The 10,465-nt window shown below is 32.8% G+C and overlaps 1 pseudogene; it reads left to right on the forward strand.

Annotated features, from left to right (window-relative positions):
* The first annotated feature begins 953 nt into the window (after nucleotides 1-953).
* LOC142618301 (TMV resistance protein N-like) lies at nucleotides 954-9,374 on the forward strand (annotated as a pseudogene).
* The last annotated feature ends 1,091 nt before the right edge of the window (nucleotides 9,375-10,465 follow it).

Below are 10,465 nucleotides of genomic sequence, written 5' to 3' on the forward strand. Positions count from 1 at the left end.
GTTCAATTGTTACTTGTTAGTGGGAAATAAAGACTTGCTTTCAAGAACAATAAGTTTAGTTAGTAAGGGAAAAAGAAAAGGTTGGATAAGGCCGCGTTGTTTCAAGCTGCTTTTGAGCTTTAGAACCATTACTGCAATTCTTTAAATCTGTAAGCATTCACCTTTCAGACACATCTTATCTCTTTTATTTCTCTTTTCTCAAAAAATCCACGTTAAATTATATTCTTCTTCCCTAGTTATTTTACTTTCCAGTTTCCACACACATCCTTCAAATTGTTTCGTTAACTAATTTTTCTTTATCCTTATTGTGGTTCAAGATTTACCAACATATTTCTATCAGTGTGGCCGATACCGTACCGGTACCGGCTGTACCGGCCGGTACATACCATACCGGCCAGTGCACCGGTACCGGTACACTTCTATATTGTACCGAAAAAAATATCGGCCGTACCGGCCGCGTACCGGTCAATTTCGGGCAATACCGGCCGATACCGGGCGTACCGGCCGGTACAGAAAAAAGCTTTTTTTTTTTTTTTTAGTTTTGTAATTTTTAAATTTTTGTAAAGGCATAATGGTAAATTATTTACATTAACTTCTTAGTATTATTTGTTTTCTTAGTATGCAATGAACAACTAAGCTTTCTATTTTTTATATTGTGTTTTTTCTTTTCTTTTATTTGATACTAAAGTCTAAAACTATGAATAATTTGTTCTGAATTGAGGTAATGTTTTATAATAAACTTTTATATTTACTATAATATAAGTGAAATATTATATGTTTATAAACATGGTTCTAAAGATTTTGGTGTGTGTGTGTGTGTATATATATATAAAATAGCAGTAAACCTGAAACAGTACACCGGTATTGACCGGTATCCGAAATATATCGTACCGGTGGCCAAACTGGTACAGCCTCCGGTACGGTATTGACTTCCTTGATTTCTATTAGCTTCAATGAGTACTCAAGGAGCCTCACCGATGACATCATCATTTTCTTCTTCAAGACGGTGGATATATGACGTTTTCCTTAGTTTCAGAGGCAAGGACACACGCAATGGTTTAATAGACCATCTATATGCTGCTTTGCAACGTTCGTGTGTTTTAACCTTTAGAGACAATGAAAGACTTGAAAGAGGAAAATCTATTTCATCGGAGCTCTTGAAAGCAATAGAAAAATCAAGATTTGCTATTGTTATTCTCTCAAGAAACTATGCATCTTCAACATGGTGCTTGAATGAACTTGCAAAGATCATTCGATGCATGAAAAAGATGAAAATGACAGTTCTATCCATATTTTATAAAGTAGACCCATCTGATGTACGAAAACAAATGGGAACTTTTGCACAAGCCTTTGCTAAGCATGAAGAACGTTTGAAGAAAAACACAGAAAAGGTGCAAACTTGGCGAGACGCTTTAAGTGAAGTGGCCAATCTCTCTGGTTGGCATGTACAAGATAGGTAATGTAACTTGACAATTATTTTTTTAAAGTTTTAAATAGCTCTCTCTCTCTCTCTCTCTCTCTCTCTCTCTCTCTCTCTCTCTCTCTATATATATATATATATATATATATATATATATATATATATATATATATATATATATATCATGAATCACATCATCAACAAAACGATGTTTTGACTATAATATTTGTTATGTTAAATCCGCCCACATTATACATGATAGGTAATTTATATTACTATAAGCAGAGTGAGATTTGATGGTTTCATCCTTAGATTTATCAAGAATTATCTCATTAAAGTTTTAAATAAAATGATAGAATTTAAAGTATAGAATATGATAAGGTTAAAATTGTTAAATAAGAAGATTCAGAATAAATCTCAATTTTTGGAAAGTGGGAGGGAAAAAAAAAAGAATGATAAAGAGGTTTTTATTTTTTATTTTTTATAAATTAGAATAATACCATACCTAATCACTAAACAATATGATTTTAGAACCCAATAGCATGAACAATGGATTAACATGTTGACAGTAATCAAATTTCATATATGTCCAGAGTTAAAAATTTGATCTATCGGACAACCACTACAAGTATCACCAAAATCTAAAAGCAATGAAAACGGTAAAAGAGTACACAGATTTGGCTAAAATATAATAATAATAATAATAATAATAATAATAATAATAATAATAATAATAATAATAATAATAATAATAAAAACAAACCAGCCAATTCAACAAGCGAACTTGTTTCAAATTATCAGAACTTTGATGCTTTGAATTCTAAAGAACTTTTTGGATGGAGAAACTAATGAACACACTAGTTTGGTTAACAACTTTTGTGGTTTTGCAATAAATCAAATTAGGCTCAAAATTGTAAAAGCATAGGGAGGGATTTTTTAATTAGGCTCAAGCTCAATGAAAGAAGGCTCTCTTTAAATAGTTTGCCCAGTATCAAGTCAAGGAGTAACATTGAAAATTTTTAGTTGTTAGACTAGAAAAGGAAGTTACCTTCTTACTGAAATCACAATTGAGAAAACTTTTTTAAGTTTGGGTCAAAAGAATGTCAAGTGAGAGTTCGTAAACTTTTTGTATGAAGTTTGTTGGAACGAGTCTTCTCAAACTTGATTTCTTCAATGTTACTCCTTGACTTGATATTAAGAAAACTATTTAAATACAACCCTCTCTAACACTTATTAAACTTAACACAGGAATTAGCCAACACAAATGTAAAACCTAACAATTACAAATAAAGTAGCAATAGATTTAAAGACCGTTAATATAATTAGGCAAAATAAAATTCTATTTAAAAAAGAGCTTTAAAACTGAATTATATATAAAATTAAAAACATAGTGCTGAGGGCCTTAATTTAGCCAAATAAAATTTCTTTTTAAAAAAGAAAATAGCCACTGAGATTTATAAAAATAAAAAGTTGTGTTATACACGCTGTATGTGTATCTTCTGGTTCACTACATAAGAGCTTAAATTACTTTAAAAGTTAAAAGAATAGCTCTATTAAAAATATCAAGAGGTGCTAATTGAACTACAAAGCTCTTTATCATATAAGTTAAATATTTTCTTTGATAACATTTATAACTTTTAATGAACTTCTACTAGTGCGCACCAATAGAGTACATATAAAATAGAACATCTTTTATGCATCAATAGTTTGAGATGCACTTGGACTTTGTGGAGCCCTGAAAAGATTAACCATGAAAAGATCATAATACTTGCTTCATGTACAATTTTTTATCGCATGATTAATTTGAAATGTACATTAGCTCAAGCAATTACAAATTCTTGTGGCCGCTCTAGAAAAAGGAAAGCAATACTAGACACAAATGTTAACATAATTTGACAAACTCTGTGCTTACATTCAAGGGCAATACTAACAAAAAGAAAAAGAAAAAACAGAAAGGTTACATCCATAAGGAAATTATTGTGTACTCCCTCTTCTCCATGAATAGTGGGTTCCACTAATTAAATTCATGGTAGGACCCACCATTTATGTTAATGGAAGGAGTACGCATTTATGGCACTCCGGAAGTACCTAATAATTTTCCACATCCATAATAACAATCTACATCCACAACAACAATTTCACAATAAATTCTAGGTAACAAATTGTAACTGGTTGCCTTATTTTAGTGATGGAAGCAAATTAGAACTAGTAATAATTTCTCACTTAAAATTTGTTGTAAAAATATTATGGACATAGCATTACTTACAAAAAAAAATGTCAATAACATTAATTATGAGAAAAAAATAACTGCACTCCCAACTGTCATAAAGATAAAGTAATAAAAGTTAGAGTAATTCTTAAGTACTCCCGGAGCACGGAGAATGATACTCCCTTCTCTCGCATTCATGGTGGGGTCCGCTCATTAAATTCATGATGGGGTCCACCATGAATGTGAGAGGAGGGAGCACCATTTCACTATACTCCGGGACTACCTAAGAATTTTCCTAAAAGTTATCATTTCAGCCAAAGGTATTCTTACAATAACACAATAGACAAATTAGGCAAAATTTGTTGACTCTCAAATTCACCAAAAACTATATGTTCAAAATCTTCGTAGTGCTGCTTATATATAAACCTTTAATACCTATTCTTTGGTGAAAGAAAAACATAAAATTATTCTTATTGACAAATAATGAACTTTTATTCTATCCCAATAAGTAATCATGTTAAACTAGGAACCTTTAAACTATTCGTGGGTTGGACTTTTCATCATTTTATAAGACATTTCTTATTTCCAAATGGACAATATTTAACTCAATTAAATGCAACGGAGCACAAAGTGACCTTTTTATTTATTTATTTAGTTTTATATAGTTTTAACATATGACGTCTGCTACTAATGATTTTTTTATTATTATTATCAAACCAAGACATCAATTGGTTTTTGGAGTATCTTCTAAAAAAAAAAAAAAGTTTTTGGAGTAAATGGAGATCGAGCTCTAAATCACTTTTTCTATGATAAAATATTTTACCAATTAAGCTAAGTAAAACTCCAAGTAACTTTTGTTTTAAGATAACATATTGTGCTATAAAAGCAAATCTTGCATTCAAAATATCGTTATTTTTTTGTTAATAGAAGGGGAAAAATCATGGTGTTGCTACTTGCTTATACTATCCTGGTCGAAAACTTATCAAATTCAAAACCCAAACGAACATGGAAACATAGGTAGCATGAAATTAGCTTAATTTTATTTCAATCCAGCTCATATTTTAATATAGAGTATATATTTTATGTCTCAAATTAAGCCTAGGTTTCTTAAGGAATGAAACTAAACTAAATGATACATTCAGATTTTATATTATTGGTTGCATATACATTTATTTGTTGGGATTTTAATCAACTAAAATGCTATATATCTACAAAATTTTCTACTTTGGATCCCTTTATGGAAGGTTCAAACTCACTGCTTGTTATTCTCTCCTCATTGCAGGCCTGAGGCAGAAGTTATTGAAGATGTTGTAAAAGTGATATTAAATAAACTAAGTTATACACTTTTCATAGATACCAAGGAACTAGTAGGAATAACTTCCAGAGTTGAGAAATTAATGTCACATTTAGCTATAGAATCAAATGGTGTTCGCCTTATAGGAATTTGGGGGATGGGAGGAATGGGTAAAACAACTCTAGCAAGAGTTGTTTACAAAATGATTTCCAATCAATTTGAAGCATGTAGTTTTATTTCTAATGTCAGAGAAGTTTATGAAAAAAATGGCATAGTTAAGTTACAACAAACACTTTTGAATGATCTTTTGATTCTTAGAGACATAAAAGTAAAAGATGCTGATGATGGAGTTTCCATGATCAAGAGTAGGTTATGTCACAAAAATATTCTTCTTGTTCTTGATGATGTAAATGAATTAGACCAGTTGAATAAATTAGTTGTGAAGCATGATTGCTTAGGCCCAGGTAGTAGAGTTATCATAATAACAAGAGATGCGCATTTGCTAATGTCATATAAAATAGATGATACATATGAGGTTGAAGGATTGAGTAATGAGGAAGCTCTTCATCTTTTTAATTCAAAAGCTTTTCAAGAAGAGCATCCACCTGAAGATTATCTAGAGTTGTGCCAAGCCTTTGTAAATTATGCTAATGGTCTTCCTTTAGCCATTGAGGTTTTGGGTTCCTTTCTGTACAATAGAAGAACATCTGAATGGAAAAGTGAATTAGATAGGCTTAAAGAATTTCCTGAAAGAAAAATTCTCAACGTACTTCAATTAAGTTTTGATGAACTACAAGAAACAGAGAAGGAAATTTTCTTGCATATTGCATTTTTCTTGAATTATATAAATCAAGAAACTATTATAGCAATATTAGATCGTCTTGAGCTTTACCTTGAAATTGGATTAAGGGTTCTTATTGAAAAATCTCTCATCAAATTGCAAGATGATCAATTGTGGATGCATAATTTACTCCAAGAAATGGGTCGAGATATAGTTCGTAAAGAGTGCCCCAAAGACCCTGGAAAGCGTAGTAGATTGTGGTTGTATAAAGACATTGACAATGTGTTAACAAAAAATACGGTAAGAGGTTATTGAAAGAACCCAAGACTATACCTTATTAATTATATTATTCAACATAGTTTAACATAAAGTAATTTTGGTAATTATGCATTTTGCAATTCACTAATCCCTTTTGTTTATGATTATTAGGGAACAGAAACAATTCAAGGCATAGTCTTAAAGTTGCTTGAACCAAAAAAGGCACATTAGGATCCTGAATCCTTTTCAAAGATGCATTGTTTGAAGTTCCTCATCATTGGAAATTTTTGCCTTAGCCATGATCCCAAACATCTTCCTAATGACTTAGGATTTCTTGATTGGAGTGAGTATCCTTTGAAATCTTTGCCAGCAAGTTTCCAACCAAATGAGTTGATTGAACTACACATGTGTTATAGCAACATTGAACGACTTTGGAAAGGAACAAAGGTAATAGATACCATTCTACAGCTTTTCTTTTAATAGTTTCATTAAACTATACGATTTTTAGAAGCTAAAAATTGTTTTATGTCTTCTTGGATTTTTACAGTCTTGTGAGATGTTGAAATTCATTGAATTGAAAAGATCTCTAAATTTTTTTGAAACCCCTGACTTCTCCAAAATCCCAATTCTTGAGAAATTGGTTCTTGAAGATTGTATAAATTTACGCGAGATACATCCATCAATCGTGTTTCACAAAAAGCTTATTCTTCTTAATCTAAAAGGTTGCAAAAAGCTCAGAAGTCTCTCAAGAAAGTTTGAAATGGAGTCTCTTGAGATCCTTATTCTTTCTAAATGCTCAAATTTAAAAATAATTCCAGAATTTGGGGAGAATATGAGACGTGTAACAAAGCTTTACTTGGATGGCACTGCTATTACGAAACTACTCACATCAATTGGGAATTTGATTGGCCTTTCTTTGTTGAACATAAGGGATTGTAAAAATCTTATGTCTCTTCCTAGCACATTTTTTAATATGACATGGCTTAAAAATCTCAATCTTTGCGGATGCTCAAAACTACTAAAGAACTTGGGGAGCGCTGCAAGGGTTGACCTGAACGGACAGGTTGCTTCTTCTAATGCTATTTCGAAACTTTTAAAAGAATAGGTTCTTGTAGATTTCAGCTTCTCCCTTTTTATCCAAGTTCCAAATCCATGGGTCTGCTATTGTCTTCTCTATTTGGTTTGTCTTCTTTGATCAAATTGAATTTAAGTAATTGCAATCTCAAGGAAATCCCCAATGATATTGGCTGCTTATTCTCCTTAAAACGTTTAGATCTAAGTGGAAATAATTTTGGTTGCCTTCCGGAAAGCATGGCTCAACTATCTAATCTGAATGAATTGATCGTGGATAATTGCACGAGTCTTCAATCCTTTCCAAAGCTTCCTTTAAATGTAGGTTATATTGATGGATTTGGTTGCTCCTCATTGGAAACCATACCAAATCTATTGAGACCAAATTCTTCATTTGAGCCACTTCTCGCACTTTCAAATTGTAGCAAACTGAGTGACAATCAAGGATTCATTGACTTGTTTTTTGCAGCGATAAAAAAGTCCCCTCAGGTCTCTCTCTCTCTTTCTCATGGTTCTAAGCATCATGCTTTGTATGTTTCAGGGGTTCTCTCCTAACTATGGTGGTAAGGGATATGGTTTGCTTTTTCCTGGAAGTGAAATTCCGGAGTGGTTTAGCCATCAATGTATGGGGCATGAAGTGAATATAATGGAACCTTTTTCTCACTTGTGTAATGATTGGATTGGGATTGCTGTTTGCCTTGTACTTTGTTCTCTTCCACATCACCAAATTCAAAGTGACTATCCAGTTTGTTTCAGCTTGATAGCCAATGGAAAACCTATGTGTCTTAACTTAAAAATTTCCAATAATATGGTTGCTTTATCAAATCATATTTGGTTGTGGTATTTTCTTCCTCAAAACTTTGAGATTTGGATAGGGAACGACAAAAAATCATTGTGGGAATATGATGCAAATGGATTCCGGGAGATTGTAATTAAAATTGATAATGAAGGTTCAAGCTTGGTGAAGAAATGCGGGTTGCGTGTGGTATACAAGAAAGACATTGAAGATCTCAACAGTACTATGGTTCAATGTAGCAACAACAGCATCATTCCTTATGAGGGTTTGAAAGAGTCCTTGAATTTATGGCCCATGGTAAATATTTTGAGGAATCCAGTCAGTGCAAGGAATGTGGTGAAGAGCTAAGCAATTACATGTAAGTCACCTCATTGTTTTTCTTCTTAATTCAAGTTTTGTTGGTTGCTGCATTATGTTTGTCTCTTCAGTGTACATTTGTAAATGGATTGCCCACCATATGTTTGATTGGAGTTGTCAATGACACTCCTAGCAGTTTGACTAGAATGAAATAGCTTTTTGTTAGAAATTTTTAAATGCAGAAGAATTCATTTGCTTAAAAGCAAGTAAACATCAAAATAGGAAAGTTTTTTGTTTTACCTCATGTTGTTTTCTTCCAAACAACAAACACTGAATAATAGATAGTATTAAATAGTAATATTACTAAATGGCCTTTGCCATGTGCTTCCATTATAAACATCCAAGTATATACATATGGTTCCAATTTTATCGGATTTCTCCAAAGGGATGTTCAGTAAAATTGCTTAGGATCTCTGAAAGTTGTGGCAAATGTCCTAGTTAAAGATACTTTAAGAGGGAATTCTGAATAAGTTTGGAAACTCAATAGCCAAAATGATGCTAAGAGAATTTTCCCAATTCCTGTTTGTGTTGCTCACAAGCTCATAAAGCCCCATTCCAAATCTGGGTCTTATTTTGTCGAAAAAGGAAAATGGCTGTTGCATACCAGGAATTGTAGAAAACAAGCTGGTAGGCCTTTTATTGATCTTAATGGCATTGCAACTAGTTGTGTAGGATACAATTACCTTCTAAAATGATTATCATTTTCTGAAATTTTTTTTAAAATTTTTTTGAATCTTCTTCTTGTGAGGGTAGAACTGAGAAGACATCTGAGGACTTATGTCCTTTGTGTCCAAGATACTGAAAGCTTAGATCAAATTTTCCCCCTGGTCATGTAGAGAAATCTGGCCTGTTTGATTTGTCCATTAGAATGGATTTCATTCAGCCTTACTTGATTCAGGCATGGATGAAGAGCTGGATGGAGGGCATCAGGGGCCATTGTGATAACTTAAAGTACTTTTTGCTGTCTTTTGTCTCTAATTTATGGTCTATGGACTTATAGGAACAATGAATAAAGAACCTTTATCTGCCACTAATTTGGTAAAAGTATTGTAAAAGTTAGATTTCAATGTGCAGAATAACTAACAGTTCAAAAACAAAGAAAAGCCTCGACAGCAGCAGGAGAAGCAAGTCCACACCTTTAGAGAGTGTTCCAACTGGCAACCAACCAGGTTGGTTGAGAGCTGCAAGGGTAAGAGAAGGAAAGGGGATCCAGTTTCTTTTTGTAAAAATAGAGGTCCATGTCTGTGGCTGGTTGTTTCAGTTGGGCTGATAAAGATTCTATTGTGACAGCAGCTTTATTGGTTTTTTTATGAGGACTGTTGAAGATTCTAGCTTTGGGATTCCTCTCTGTTAGTATTCTTAGAAGCAACAAAGAGGTGGCAGAGTTACCAAATAGAGAGGCTGTGATGAAGGGCATTCAGTAGTTTACAAATGTTTGGGATTGACAGGTAAACAAACGTTTTGGCAGAGCCTTGATCTCTAACAACCATTGTCCTTAAGTCTTTATGAGCATTAGCTTGGATAGCAGAGAGAGAACTCCTACTCTTTTCTTCTTGTGCTGTTTTGGTTCCTTTGTTTCAATGCTTTTTGTTGGTGTTTTAGAAGCAATAGAAATCATGTGCTGGATGGCAAGTAAAGATCAAAACTGGAAAGCTTTCACTGCCAAAGGTATTATTAATTTATAGTTTTATCCCATGTTTCCATTCAAAACTATGCCTATGGGTTGTCCTTATTTTAGTAGTCCATAACCGCAAGCTGATTGGTAAGAAAAATCATGACAAATTGACAGGTAATTCAAAATGAATATACTAGAATTCTAATTCTTATATTTTTCCTTGTGGTCATTTTCGTTTACATATATTTTGGTTTGCTTTAATTTAAAGTATGAAAATAGGGTTTTATTTGTTTGGAACTATTAAATGGCTTTCTTGTTTCTTTGTAGCATCTAGAAATCTAGTTTGATTAGATCAATCCATTAGAATTGATTTCATTCAGCCTTACTCGATTCAGGCATGAATCAAGAGCTGGCTGAAGGGTATCGCTGGTAATTTAGAAAACTTAAAAGTACGTCTCAGTGACGCAAGTCTCTATTTTATGGTCTATTTGGACTTGTAGGAACATGGCAATAGTGAAGGGAGATCCTTTCCCTGCCATTAATGTGGTAATGTATAGTAAAAGTCCGAATTTTTTGTGCAAGGTAGCTAACAGTTCAGAATAAAGGAAAGCCTCGACAGCAGAAAAATAACAAAGAGATGTAGAGCTGATGAAGGACATTCAGC

Source organism: Castanea sativa, chromosome 12 (genome assembly GCF_040712315.1).
Source record: "Castanea sativa cultivar Marrone di Chiusa Pesio chromosome 12, ASM4071231v1".
NCBI lineage: Eukaryota > Viridiplantae > Streptophyta > Magnoliopsida > Fagales > Fagaceae > Castanea > Castanea sativa.